We start from the raw sequence: 12,611 nt of genomic DNA on the forward strand, positions 1-12,611 counted from the left end.
CTGCTTGGGGGGGGGGGAAACAGCCTACCTTTTAAAGACTGGATTTCTGTTTGTTCCATTTTGTTGACAGATTCTACCATTATATTTGACCATAATATTCTGTCTTTTGTTCATCAATTGACAGACATGATGCCAGGGTTCTGCTATTGGTAGGTGTTAGAGATTAAACTTGATTTGGGTGACAATATTATATAATGGAGTAAAAGCACCTTTAAGGAGTTAAACGGCCTAAGGGTGTGGCTGTAATTATTCCACATAAAAGAGAGTTAGATGTTACACGTAGTTGCTCTTGTATATGTGTTTGATGTTAGTGTTTGGATACCTCTTGTTCTCTTGTTTGCTAACTTGATATTTATTCTCTCAAGAATCAACTGCTTGCTACAGTGTATATTGTTTTTGATATTGGTAAGCAGCTTTTGTATTTTGATACTATGTTTTTTATGGACTGACTTTTATGTGCATGATACTGGATTGATACTTGGACTATTTCTTACTGTGTTTCTTTTTGTTGTCTGAGTAAAAATAAGTTATAAAACTCGTGTTAGTGCATTACTGTTTGCCTAAAAGTCCCAGTACAACTTCCACTGTGTATTAATAATACTCTGTTAAACAAACCATTTTTTCAACAACATATTCTAACAATGGTTATGGGCCCAGATCCAGTGTGGTGCTGAGGACAGGCACAGTATTGTATTTATATTTCCTAACTGAGTTTTCAAATTCAAACAATGGCACAAGGACTATTCAATCCATTCTTCATTACCCGGCTTAATGGGTCAAACTACGTATCCTGGTCTACACAATGTAGTTTGCTATTACAACATCAAGGTCTTTGGAAAATAGTCCATAATCCTCCTGATGTAACTGCCTGGGATCCAACTAATGAAGAAGATAACAAGAAGATTGTAGACTTCAATAAAGACAATGATAAGGCTTTATCTATCATTGGGCTAACATTAGGAGACCAACAGCTAGTCCATGTGCGTGGAGAAGAATCTGCTGCTAAATGTTGGGCTAAGTTGAAAAAGATTTTTGTTCGGGACAGTGTTGGTGCTCATATAAATCTTACCAGAAAGCTATTTAGAGCTAGACTGGAAAAGAATGGCGATATGTTAGCTCACCTTAACTTTATAAAAGCAACTTTGTTGGAACTGCAAGAAAAAGAACTTATTTTCTCAGAGCTTCACCAGGTTTACATCATTTTATCATCATTGGATGAGAGCTACGATGCCTTTGTATCGTCTTTGGAGGTTTTGTCCAAAGAAGACCTAACTGTTTCTTCAATAACTGGAAGGTTGTTGGAAGAATCAAGATGTCGTATGGAGAGAAAACAGTTGAGAGAGCCATTGCAACAAGAAATAAAGAAGACTGAATCTGCTTATATTTTAAGGAAATGCTTTAATTGTGGGTTAAAGGGACATATTGCTAAGTTTTGTCAGAATAGTAATTGTCAGAGAAAGGAAAGCCATAGAAAGAATAAAAAGCTGATTAATGTAGCTGTAGCTAATAGAACTACTAATAACCACGATTGGTGGGTGGTAGATAGTGGAGCTACACACTGTATTTCAAAAATAAAAAGGGATTTTGAGAATATAAGGTCTAGTAAAAAATATATTTCTATGGCTAATGGCTGGAGAGTCAAGGTCTCTGGAGAGGGTAAGGTTTACTGTTCATTTTTAAAACAAAATTTGGAAATGCTATATGTTCCCAGATGTGATTATAATCTATTATCAGTTAAGGCATTATTGGAAGCAGATTTTAAAGTTACTTTCCAAGGGGAGGAATGTCTTATTCAAAAGAATGAAGTGAACTTAATAGCTAATATGAAAGACGGTTTGTTTGTAATTAGCAATGATCCTATTATAATGGCTACTACTTGTACAAATCAAAAACCACATGATGAATGTATTCATTTATTACATAGAAGATTGGGTCATGTGAATTTTAATACACTAAAAAGAACTGTAGCTTTGTCTAATGGGTTTAAGTTAAAGGCTTGTAAGAAATATCTGCAATGTAACGTATGTGGTAGAGAAAAGAGCAGGGCAGCACCAGCTAATAGGTTAGATGGATTTAAAACCACAACTCCATTAGAACTGGTATTTATGGATTTGATAGGTCCTATGAAACCCAGTTTAGGGGGTGCTTGCTACATATTAAATATTCTAGACCATTATAGCAGATATGGGTTCTGTTATCTCCTTACGTCAAAAACTGAAACTATACAAACAATATCTAATTGGCTCAAGTTTGTACAAAGGAAAACTCAGTTAAATGTAAAAACCATAATAACAGACAATGGAACTGAGTTTGTTAATAAACAGTTCAATGAGCTGTTAGTTTCAGAGGGAATAGAGCATAGACGTACAGCTCCTTATAGACCTCAGCATAATGCATTTGTTGAACGGAGGGGCCAAACATTGCAAGCTATGATTAGATCTATGATTGAAGATTCTGGTTTACCTGATAGCTTATGGGGAGAAGCAGCAAAATGTGCTAATCATATTTTAAACAATGTGGTTAGTTCAGCTACAGGTAAAATTCCTTATACCTTATGGTATAAGAGAAAACCAAATCTTAGTTATATTCACACATTTGGGACACCTGCTTGGGTACATATTCCAAGTTCAATAAGAAATAAAGGAGAACATAGAGCTAAACAATTATTTTTTGTTGGCTATGAGTTAAACCATAAGTCTTATCGGTTCTGGGAGAAAGGTACTAAAAACATTTATTGTAGTTCTAGCGCTGTTTTTCAAGAACAGTCAGGCTGGGAAAGGGTAGAAGATATTGTATATATTCCTCAACAAGATTTAACTAACTCCTCAAATGAAAGTGATAAAGAAGAGGAGGAACCTGCTAGAGAGATCAAACAAGAACCACTGATAGTGGAGACAGGAGAGGAAGAAGATAATAATGTAAATGTACCTATAAGTCCAATAATTCTCAGAAGGTCTAACAGGGAAAGACGACAGCCTGATCGTTTCGAGGCAGGTTTAATTTGTCAAATAGACATTGAACCTTCTAATGTTGAAGAAATAAAAATGTATCCTGAGAATGAAAGAAAGAATTGGAAAGTAGCTATGGATAAAGAAATAAAGTCTTTGCAAGATCTTAATGTTTATCAAGAGGTTAAAATACCTAAAACAGAAAAGTTAATTGGATGTAAATGGGTTTTTAAACTGAAAGAAAGTGTTACAGGAGAGGTAATACATAAAGCAAGATTAGTTGCTCAAGGATTTGCACAGAATAATAGTGATTATGATGAAGTATTTTCCCCAACGTTAAGAGCTTCCACTCTTAGGGCTGCTTTAGTTTGGGCAGCAAATAAGAATTATAGTATAAAACATGTAGATATTGAAACTGCTTATTTGCATGCAACATTAAACCATGATATATATATGAAAGTTCCATCAGGAATAGAAAGTAAGGTAGGGTACTGTTGGAAACTGAATAAGAGTTTGTATGGTTTAAAACAGTCAGGTTATGAGTGGAATAGATGTTTAGTAAAAGAGTTAAATAGTTTGGGATTTAAAGCTAGTATTGCAGATCCTTGTTTATTTATAAAACAGCAAAATAGTGAATTATCATTGTTATTATTATTCACTGATGATATTGCTATTATAGCAAAAGATGAAACAGAAACTGAAAGAATAATTTCAGGGTTAAAAAGAAAATTTAGAGTAAAAGATCTAGGAGCTATTAGTCATTATCTAGGGCTGGATATTGTCAGGACTAATAAAGGATTTAAATTGTCTCAAGCTAAGAAAATTAATGGTTTGCTGAAACGTTATAATATGGAAAACTGTAAACCAGTAAAAACACCTATGGTTCAAGGTTTTGAGAGTTCAGCAGATAACAGCAATGTCTTTGATAAAAAGATATATCAATCATTAATAGGCAGCTTGATGTATTTATGTAACTGGTCAAGACCTGATATAGCATTTACAGTTAATCATTTAGCTAGATATTGTGAGAATCCTACAACCAGATGTTGGCAAGGTGCGAAAAGAGTTTTAAGATATTTGAAGCACACCATACATTATTCTCTATATCTAGAGCCAACAAAGGAATTGGAACTAAAAGCATTTGCAGATGCTAGTTTTGCATCTGATACTGTAACCAGGAAATCCACTTCAGGATTGGTTGTATTATTGGGAAACGCTTTAGTAGGATGGAGGTCTAACAGACAGAAGCATATAAGCTTATCAACAACTGAATCCGAATTTTCTTGTTTATCCTTATTATGTACTGAGCTATTGGTATGGAAACAATTATTGTTTGATATGGGTTTAAATTGTAATGAACCAATAAAAGTGTATGAAGACAATCAAGCAGCTATAAAATTAGCAACTAATGCTGCAGTGAAAACTAGATCAAAACATACAGATCTACGGTATCTAAATGTCAGACAATGTGTTAAAGATAATTTGATTAAACTGGAATATTGTGCAACTGAAGATAATATTGCTGACCAGTTTACTAAAGCTCAGGGTGCTATAAAGCATAAATCTGTTTGTGATATGTGTAATTTGAGATTGTAAAAATATATGTATAATATGCCACCCAAAAGGGGAGATTGTTAGAGATTAAACTTGATTTGGGTGACAATATTATATAATGGAGTAAAAGCACCTTTAAGGAGTTAAACGGCCTAAGGGTGTGGCTGTAATTATTCCACATAAAAGAGAGTTAGATGTTACACGTAGTTGCTCTTGTATATGTGTTTGATGTTAGTGTTTGGATACCTCTTGTTCTCTTGTTTGCTAACTTGATATTTATTCTCTCAAGAATCAACTGCTTGCTACAGTGTATATTGTTTTTGATATTGGTAAGCAGCTTTTGTATTTTGATACTATGTTTTTTATGGACTGACTTTTATGTGCATGATACTGGATTGATACTTGGACTATTTCTTACTGTGTTTCTTTTTGTTGTCTGAGTAAAAATAAGTTATAAAACTCGTGTTAGTGCATTACTGTTTGCCTAAAAGTCCCAGTACAACTTCCACTGTGTATTAATAATACTCTGTTAAACAAACCATTTTTTCAACAACATATTCTAACAGTAGGGAAATCACAGCCTAAATTATAGTAGCTATCTAGACTGGGAGACAGAAAATGTTAACACACAACTGTCTCCAGTGGAGAGGATGAGGAGTGGGAAAAGGAAATTCAAGGCTTAATCAAATCAGGATAGAGTTGGAAGGGACCTTGGAGGTCTTCTAGCCCAACCCCCTGCTCAAGCAGGAGACCATACCATTTCAGACAAGTGGCTGTCCAGTCTTCTTAAAAACTTCCATTGATGAAGCACTCACAACTTCTGATGGCAATCTATTTCAGTGGTTAATTGTCCTCACTGTTAGAAAGTTTCTCCTTAATTCCAGGTTGCTTCTCTCCTTGATTAGTTTCCATCCATTATTATTATTATTTTTGGAGGCAGCAGTATAAACTGGTACAAAAGATTTTCAACCATAATTGGCACAGAGTTTGTTACATTTCCTTCACCTATTCAGAGATGGTCAATTCTCTGGTAAAGATGCTGTATTCTGTCTACAGGCAGTTTGAGGAACACTTGTCAAAGCTGATTTTAATGCATGCTGGATTTCATGCTTTGCATACATGCCAAAACTCTCATGGCTACTATGTTCCTTAAAGTCGTTTTTTTTTGGCCAATCATGGCTTGCATAACCTAAGAACTGCCTGAACAATAATAAAATGTTTAACAGAATAATCATTGCCTCTGGAAGGAGCCAGAAACATAGGCATCCTAAGTATTCTACCAATAAAGCATTGACTCTCCAGACCTGCTGAGTTTTAGCAAAGTTGCTGAAGTACATATCTTGAGCTCCTTCTTTGAAAACAACCCATGGATTTACCACTGCTGCTACGAAGACACAGAGGCATTCTTTTCTTGTGTGAACAAAATAACGGACAGCATCTTTTAAAAGAGCGCCTTATCTTCTCCAACCTGGATGTCCTTCAGCTATAAAAGCCAACTTCCAGCGTCATCTCTGTTGCATCATTGCCAACGAAGGTGATGGAGGGCTGGCTCAATGATAAGGAAATCTTCTGGAGAACTACATTTGTAGGCAAGCTGAGCAATCAAATGAACATTTTAGGGTGTGCAGGCACATGCCTGCCTGCACACACAGACAGTAAATTTAACTTCCTCATTGGCTTGCTGTGAACCTGAACTCAAAATAAAAACATCCTGAAGACTTCAGGAATAGATAGGACACACACACAAGGTTAAAACCAGCCAGGTGGCAATCCTGCAGAGTATTACCACTGCGAGCAACTGCTTAGTCATAGAAGTACAATGATAAATCAATAGCTGTTGACATAAAGGTCTACTATGAGATGAGATGTGGTTGGGCATAGAAGGGGCTGCAAAAATTCCTTGCATTTTTCCTGGAAAAGGAATCAGAAGAAAAAGTATGGAGATTCTCAATCATCCAGGTCATGGTTGTCCCAAAGGTGCTCTTTCAAAAAGCAACTGGACTTTCTTGTTTTTCTTTGAAGACATTTCGCTTCTCATCCAAGAAGCTTCTTCAGCTCTTTTTGATATGTTTGGTGAATGCTTCCAATTCCTGTGTTTTGATCTTGAGCTGAAGAAGCTTCTTGGGTGACAAGTGAAACATCTTCAAAGAAAAACCAAAGGTACAAATACAGATTGGGCGAGACCTGGTTTAAAAACAGTAACTGTGAGAGGGACCTTGGAGTCCTAGTGGACGATCACTTGACTATGAGCCAGCAGTGTGCAGCAGCAACCAAAAAAGCTAATTCAATCCTGGGTTATATAAACAGGGGCATAGAATCCAGATCACGTGAAGTATTAGTACCACTTTATAAAAGCCTAGTATGACCACACCTGGAATACTGCAGCCAATTTTAGTCACCATATCAAAAAAAAATGTTGAGAGTTTGGAAAAAGTGCAGAGAAGACCAACTAAGATGATACAAGGCCTGGAGACTAAAAGATATGAAGAACGGCTGCAGGACTTGGGTTTGGCTAGTCTAAAGAAAAAAAGAAATAGGGGAGACTTGATAGCAGTATTCCAGTATTTGAGGGGCTGCCACAAAGAAGAGGGGGGTGGGTCACGTTATTCTCCAAAGCACCAGAGGGCAGGACAAGAAACCATAGTTGGAAACTGATCAAAGGGAGAAACAACCTGGAATTAAGGAGAAACTTCCTGACAGAGAGGACAATTAACCAGTGGAACAGTTTCCCTCAAGAAATCGTGGGTGCTCCATCACTGGAGATTTTTAAGAAGAGGCTAGACAGTCACTTGTCTGAGATGGTGTAGGTTCTCCTGCTTCAACAGGGTGGTGGACTAGAAGACCTCCAAGGTCCTATTCCCATGGTGGGGAACCTATGGCACACGTGCCACAGGTGGCACACAGAGCCCTCTCTGTGGGGACGCGCACCATTGCCCCAGTCCTAGGCCTTCAGCTGGGTTTTATAAAACCTTTTCACTTTAGGCCTCCGCCGCTGTGTGCAAAAAAAAAAAAAGTTTCAATCAATCAATCAATTTCAACTTCTCGTGGGGAAAAAAAGATCTCACAAAGTTGGAATTTATTGAACTTTTTAGTCCCACCAAGTCTGCCATTACCACTACAGCCATGCCCGCCCAATTGGCCACACCCACCCAATGGGCCACATCCACTTGGCACCCGACGATACATAAGTGGGTTATGGGTTGCAGTTTGGGCACTTGGTCTCTAAAAGGTTCACCATCACTGTCCTATTCTATTCTATTCTATTCTATTCTATTCTATTCTATTCTATTCTATTCTATTCTATTCTATTCTATTCTATTCTATTCTATTCTATTCTATTCTATTCTATTCTATTCTCTCATTGCAGTAGAAAAATGGACTGTTTACCAAGTCTGTGGTTTAGAAAAAAATGCCAGTATTGTTGCAGTTTCCAGTAGACTGAAGCCAAGACAAAAATAAATTGTGGCTTTCCAAAACAAAGATAAATGTGAGATAAATTGGATTCAGAGCTGATCCCCAAGTGTTTCAAGGCTTTGATGTGCAAATATCCTTTGACAGAAATGTTCTCCAAGTGTAGGAGCTCAGAAATGTATCTTATGACCCAGCCCTATCAGTGGCACTGATGCTTTAATTTGAAACTGGAGTCTTATTCACAGATGTGAATAATTCACAATTTTCCATAATTGGTTTTCAGTTTTTATTTTAATTTTAATGTTTAATATAGTTTTGGTTTTGATTTTAAATGCCCACCCTTAAACTGGGCTATCGGCTTTTTGGACACTTTCATTTTTATATTTCCCCACTGTGTTATTAATATGTTCTATTACATAATAGTTATTGTTTTAAATATTTTAATAATCCCTTGTAATCCCTTCAGGTAATTTAAGTAATTGGCATGTTATTTATCAACATCTAGACCACTTTTCTGAACTGATTACTCTTTTGAAAAGGTTTCTGCATGCTACAACAGCAAATAATATAAAGACACATACCCCCCATAAATGTGGGAAGGGAATTTTTATATTTGTGTTTGTATGCATATATGTACACACACACACACACCACATATACAGTACATACACACTCACAGAAAACCAGAGTTCTCATTATTTCTAGAAGTCTAAGTCAAATCAGATTTCAAAAATAGCCATCTACTATCTTTCATTCTTTTTTTAATGGTTTCTCCTTCTGTTTTAAATATTTTTGTAAAGGGAGAATAGTTTGCAAAGTATTTATTGAACATGCACAAAAGAAGAAGCAAATTGTCTAATCAGAAGTTCAGTTTGAAGAGAGTAACTTTTATAAGTCAGATGAAATGCATCTCACCGAATGAATCAATTTGTTGTTGTTAGCTGCGAAGTCGTGTCCGACCCATCGCGACCCTATGGACAACATTCCTCCAGGCCTTCCTGTCCTCTACCATCTTCTGGAGTCCATTTAAGCTCACGCCTACTGCTTCAGTGACTCCATCCAGCCACCTCATTCTCTGTCGTCCCCTTCTTCTATTGCCCTCGATCTTTCCCAGCATTAGGCTCTTCTCCAGTGAGTCCTTCCTTCTCATTAGGTGGCCAAAGTATTTGAGTTTTAGCTTCAGGATCTGGCCTTCTAAAGAGCAGTCAGGATTGATCTCCTCTAGGACTGACCGGTTTGATCGCCTTGCAGTCCAAGGGACTCGCAGGAGTCTTCTCCAGCACCAAAGTTCAAAGGATTCAATTCTTTGGCGGTCAGCCTTTCTTATGGTCCAACTTTCACTGCCATACATTGCAAGAATGAATCAATACAGAATATTAATATGTAACACCCAGTGACTAATAAACAGGCTATTACACCTTTTAGCCTCAGAGCATCTGTTCTGCTTTACTTGGATAAAGGTAAAGAAAAGAAAACAATTTCAAAAGTCCCTCCATCTATCTTGGAGTCATGTTAGCTTTAATTTAAAAAAAGAATTTTTCCAAGTTTTGTCTTAACAAACCGTGGCCATCTGTTCCTTGCATTGCAATCTATGCGCACTATATATACACACATATATCAAATAGATACAGAGTGAAACACACAGTAATTGAAGTAAAATCTTTGCATCTAAAATCCAGATACTTTTCTTATATAACATGGAGTTTGTCTTTTTGACACCAGTAAAAGAATGAAAGCTGAGTTACAGCAAGAGAGAGGAGAAATAAGGTAGGTGGATGGCTTTCAGGATCAGTTCAGTGCTGAAATGGACTGCAGCTCTCATCAAAACACGACTGAAATTCGATGGGTCTTGTAAAGCAAGTTTTATCATTATTGACTTGTATTACGATATGAATTATTGCAATAGGGTACTCAAAGTACTCAAATTCTCACAAAGAACCAGACAATTCCTATCCATGAGTAAGGGCTTCTATGGGTAAATTGCCTCTTGCACCCTTTAACTTTCTCCCCATGATCTGCCAAAAATTTCCCTCCAAAATCTGGCTATTTTTGAGCTTTGAGAGGAGAACTGAGGGCAGGATTCTCTTGCTTTCATTCCCACCCTTATTTCTTAAATAAAAAAATGGAACAATTATGGCCCTCAAATCTGGTCATTTTGCTGCTGAAATTCATAGGTTTTGAGGCACCAAAGGCTATAAACAAGATACTGATTTGAAATGAAAACAGTGACAGTTAATTCTTCCACACCATCACTAACATTTTTCAGAAATGTTGTCTTCCCAAGCTGCCCTGGAATTAGCTTTCCTGGATCACAGTGCCCTTGCAGTTCTGCATTGGGCCCAAGAGGTCACCTATCTTTCAACTGTTATAACACAGTGATTGAAAACTCCATTAGTATGCAAGAATAGTTGGTCCTCCTAACTATGGCTCACTTTCTAGTGTGCTTTTTTCCTTATTTGAGTGCAGGGACGTCTACATCTGCTTTCCAATTGGTATTGATTGAACTCTAGATGACCTGAAGAGACTCATCTAGAGTCAAAGACTGCAGCTTGTAAAGAGGCTAATTTCGACAAGAAAAAAGGGTAGCAATAAGAGCTTAGTCTGGTCACAGAGTCTTCTATTCAGATAGTGATGAATGGATCTCCAGTGGGATGCCAATGTACCATGGATACATTTAATGGTGTAAGGCAGGTCCCTTATCCACCTGTTTGGGTTGTATATTTTCTCATTCAATTTTATACAGATTGATTAGAAAGTCACAACGTACTGCAGAGGAAAATGCTAGCTTCAATCTTCTACTGCCTTTTCTCAAGGGCTTCTGGAGACTGCATTATCTTTCTGAAAAATAAAAAAATGATAGGAAAGTAACAGCAACATTGAAGGCAAGGGATAGGGAACTAATAAGGCAGTGTGGAATTTAATTTCAGGTAAAAAGAGAGAGAGAGAGAGAGATGTGTTAATGTATATTAGTGTGTTCACAGAAAAAAGTGACAATAAAGGTCATCTTATCTTTTTTTTAAAAAAGAACAAAACACACTTTCCACTGTTGCTGGGATTCTCCATAAAACAGTAGAATGTTGGGAAGATGACTGAATGGTGAAAAACATGATATTCTCATATTTCAACAAAAAAAAATTCTTTACTCCACGTATGACAATTACACCACAACATATCTTTTCTTTGGGAGTGAAAAACCCCCAACTAATTTTATTTCCTATCAAATAGAATAAGAATGGCATAAAAAATAGAAAACTGACTTGGGATGAAATTTTCCTGTCTGCCTGAAAACTGTTATGTGTATATTTTATGCATTTTTTCTCTCCATTTTATATTTAGCAATGTGTGCGTGCCTACCTTGTATTTATCCTTGTTTAAAAGATCCCAGGGCATCTCAGGTTGATATACAGAAAAAGGCAGTGCTAAAGGTAGAACTAAAATACTTGTGTGGATATTTGTGTTAGAAACGTGAAACCCCAACTGGGAGTCCAACCTGCACCTCAACGAATTAGATACACTGGTTTAGCAGGAGTTTAATAATAGCATTTGGCAATCTCAAAAGATTATCAAAAACACTAGGAACTAATGTTCTACTTCATGTGAAGCTCAGGTCAAACATTAATTAGTTCCCTAGGAAGAACACAGCTTTATTTTCTAGCTTCTACTCCAGATGATTCTGCTATGAACACTTGTATAATGCAGATCCAGGGAATTCTGGGTGTTGAAATCCACATTAATAATAATAATAATAATAATAATAATAATAATAATAATAATAATAATAATAATAATAATAATAATAATAATAACAACAACAACAACAACAACAAGTTGGAAGGGACCTTGAAGGTCATCTAGCCCAACCCTCTGCTCAGGCAGGAAACCCTATACCATTTCGGACAAATGGCTGTCCAGTCTTTTCTTAAAAACTTCCAGTGTTGGAGCATTCACCACTTCTGGAGGCAGGTTGTTCCACTGGTTAATTGTTCTAACTGTCAGGAAGTTTCCCCTTAGTTCTAGGTTGTTTCTCTCCTTGACTAGTTTCCATCCGTTGCTTCTTCTCCTGCCTTTGGGAGCTTTGGAGAACAGCTTGAATCCCTCTTCTTTGTGGCAGCTAGTTGGGACTAGACAGAAGACCTCCAAGGTCCCTTCCAACTATGCCCCATGCACTTGACTCCCTCTTCTTTGTGGCAGCCCCGGAGATATTGGAACACTGCTATCATGTCACCCCTTGCCCTTCTCTTCATTAAATCTTAAAATTGGCAAGGTTGAGAAAAATCTGCTACAGAAAAAAGAGGCATTGTTTAGTCCTATTGTGCCTAAGGAATAAATTTGTTCAGATGGTTTATGTCTCCATTTAAAGAAAATATTTTTGGAGAAATACCCTGAGAAACTCTGTCTTTCTCCCTTCACTGCCAACGGGCGAGGAGATCTGGGCCCATTCCACCCCTTGAGGACATGGATGAAACACCTTCAGAATCTGGTCAGACATGCAAGGACCCATTAAGAAACGTTCCCAGGTGAAAGACCCTGGATCCACAAAAAAGTATATAGTGAGTGTCACAGAAGACATTTCAAAGGGTGCAACCACACTGGCTGACACAGGCCACTTGAACATTTCTAAGCAAATGGAAAATCTCCTCTCCCCACCCCAGTTTATTTTTGCAAAGACATATCATATCAGTGGCATTTCCACAGCAA

The sequence above is a fragment of the Vipera berus genome, assembly GCF_964194415.1.
Source record: "Vipera berus genome assembly, chromosome: 4".
NCBI classification, from domain to species: domain Eukaryota; kingdom Metazoa; phylum Chordata; class Lepidosauria; order Squamata; family Viperidae; genus Vipera; species Vipera berus.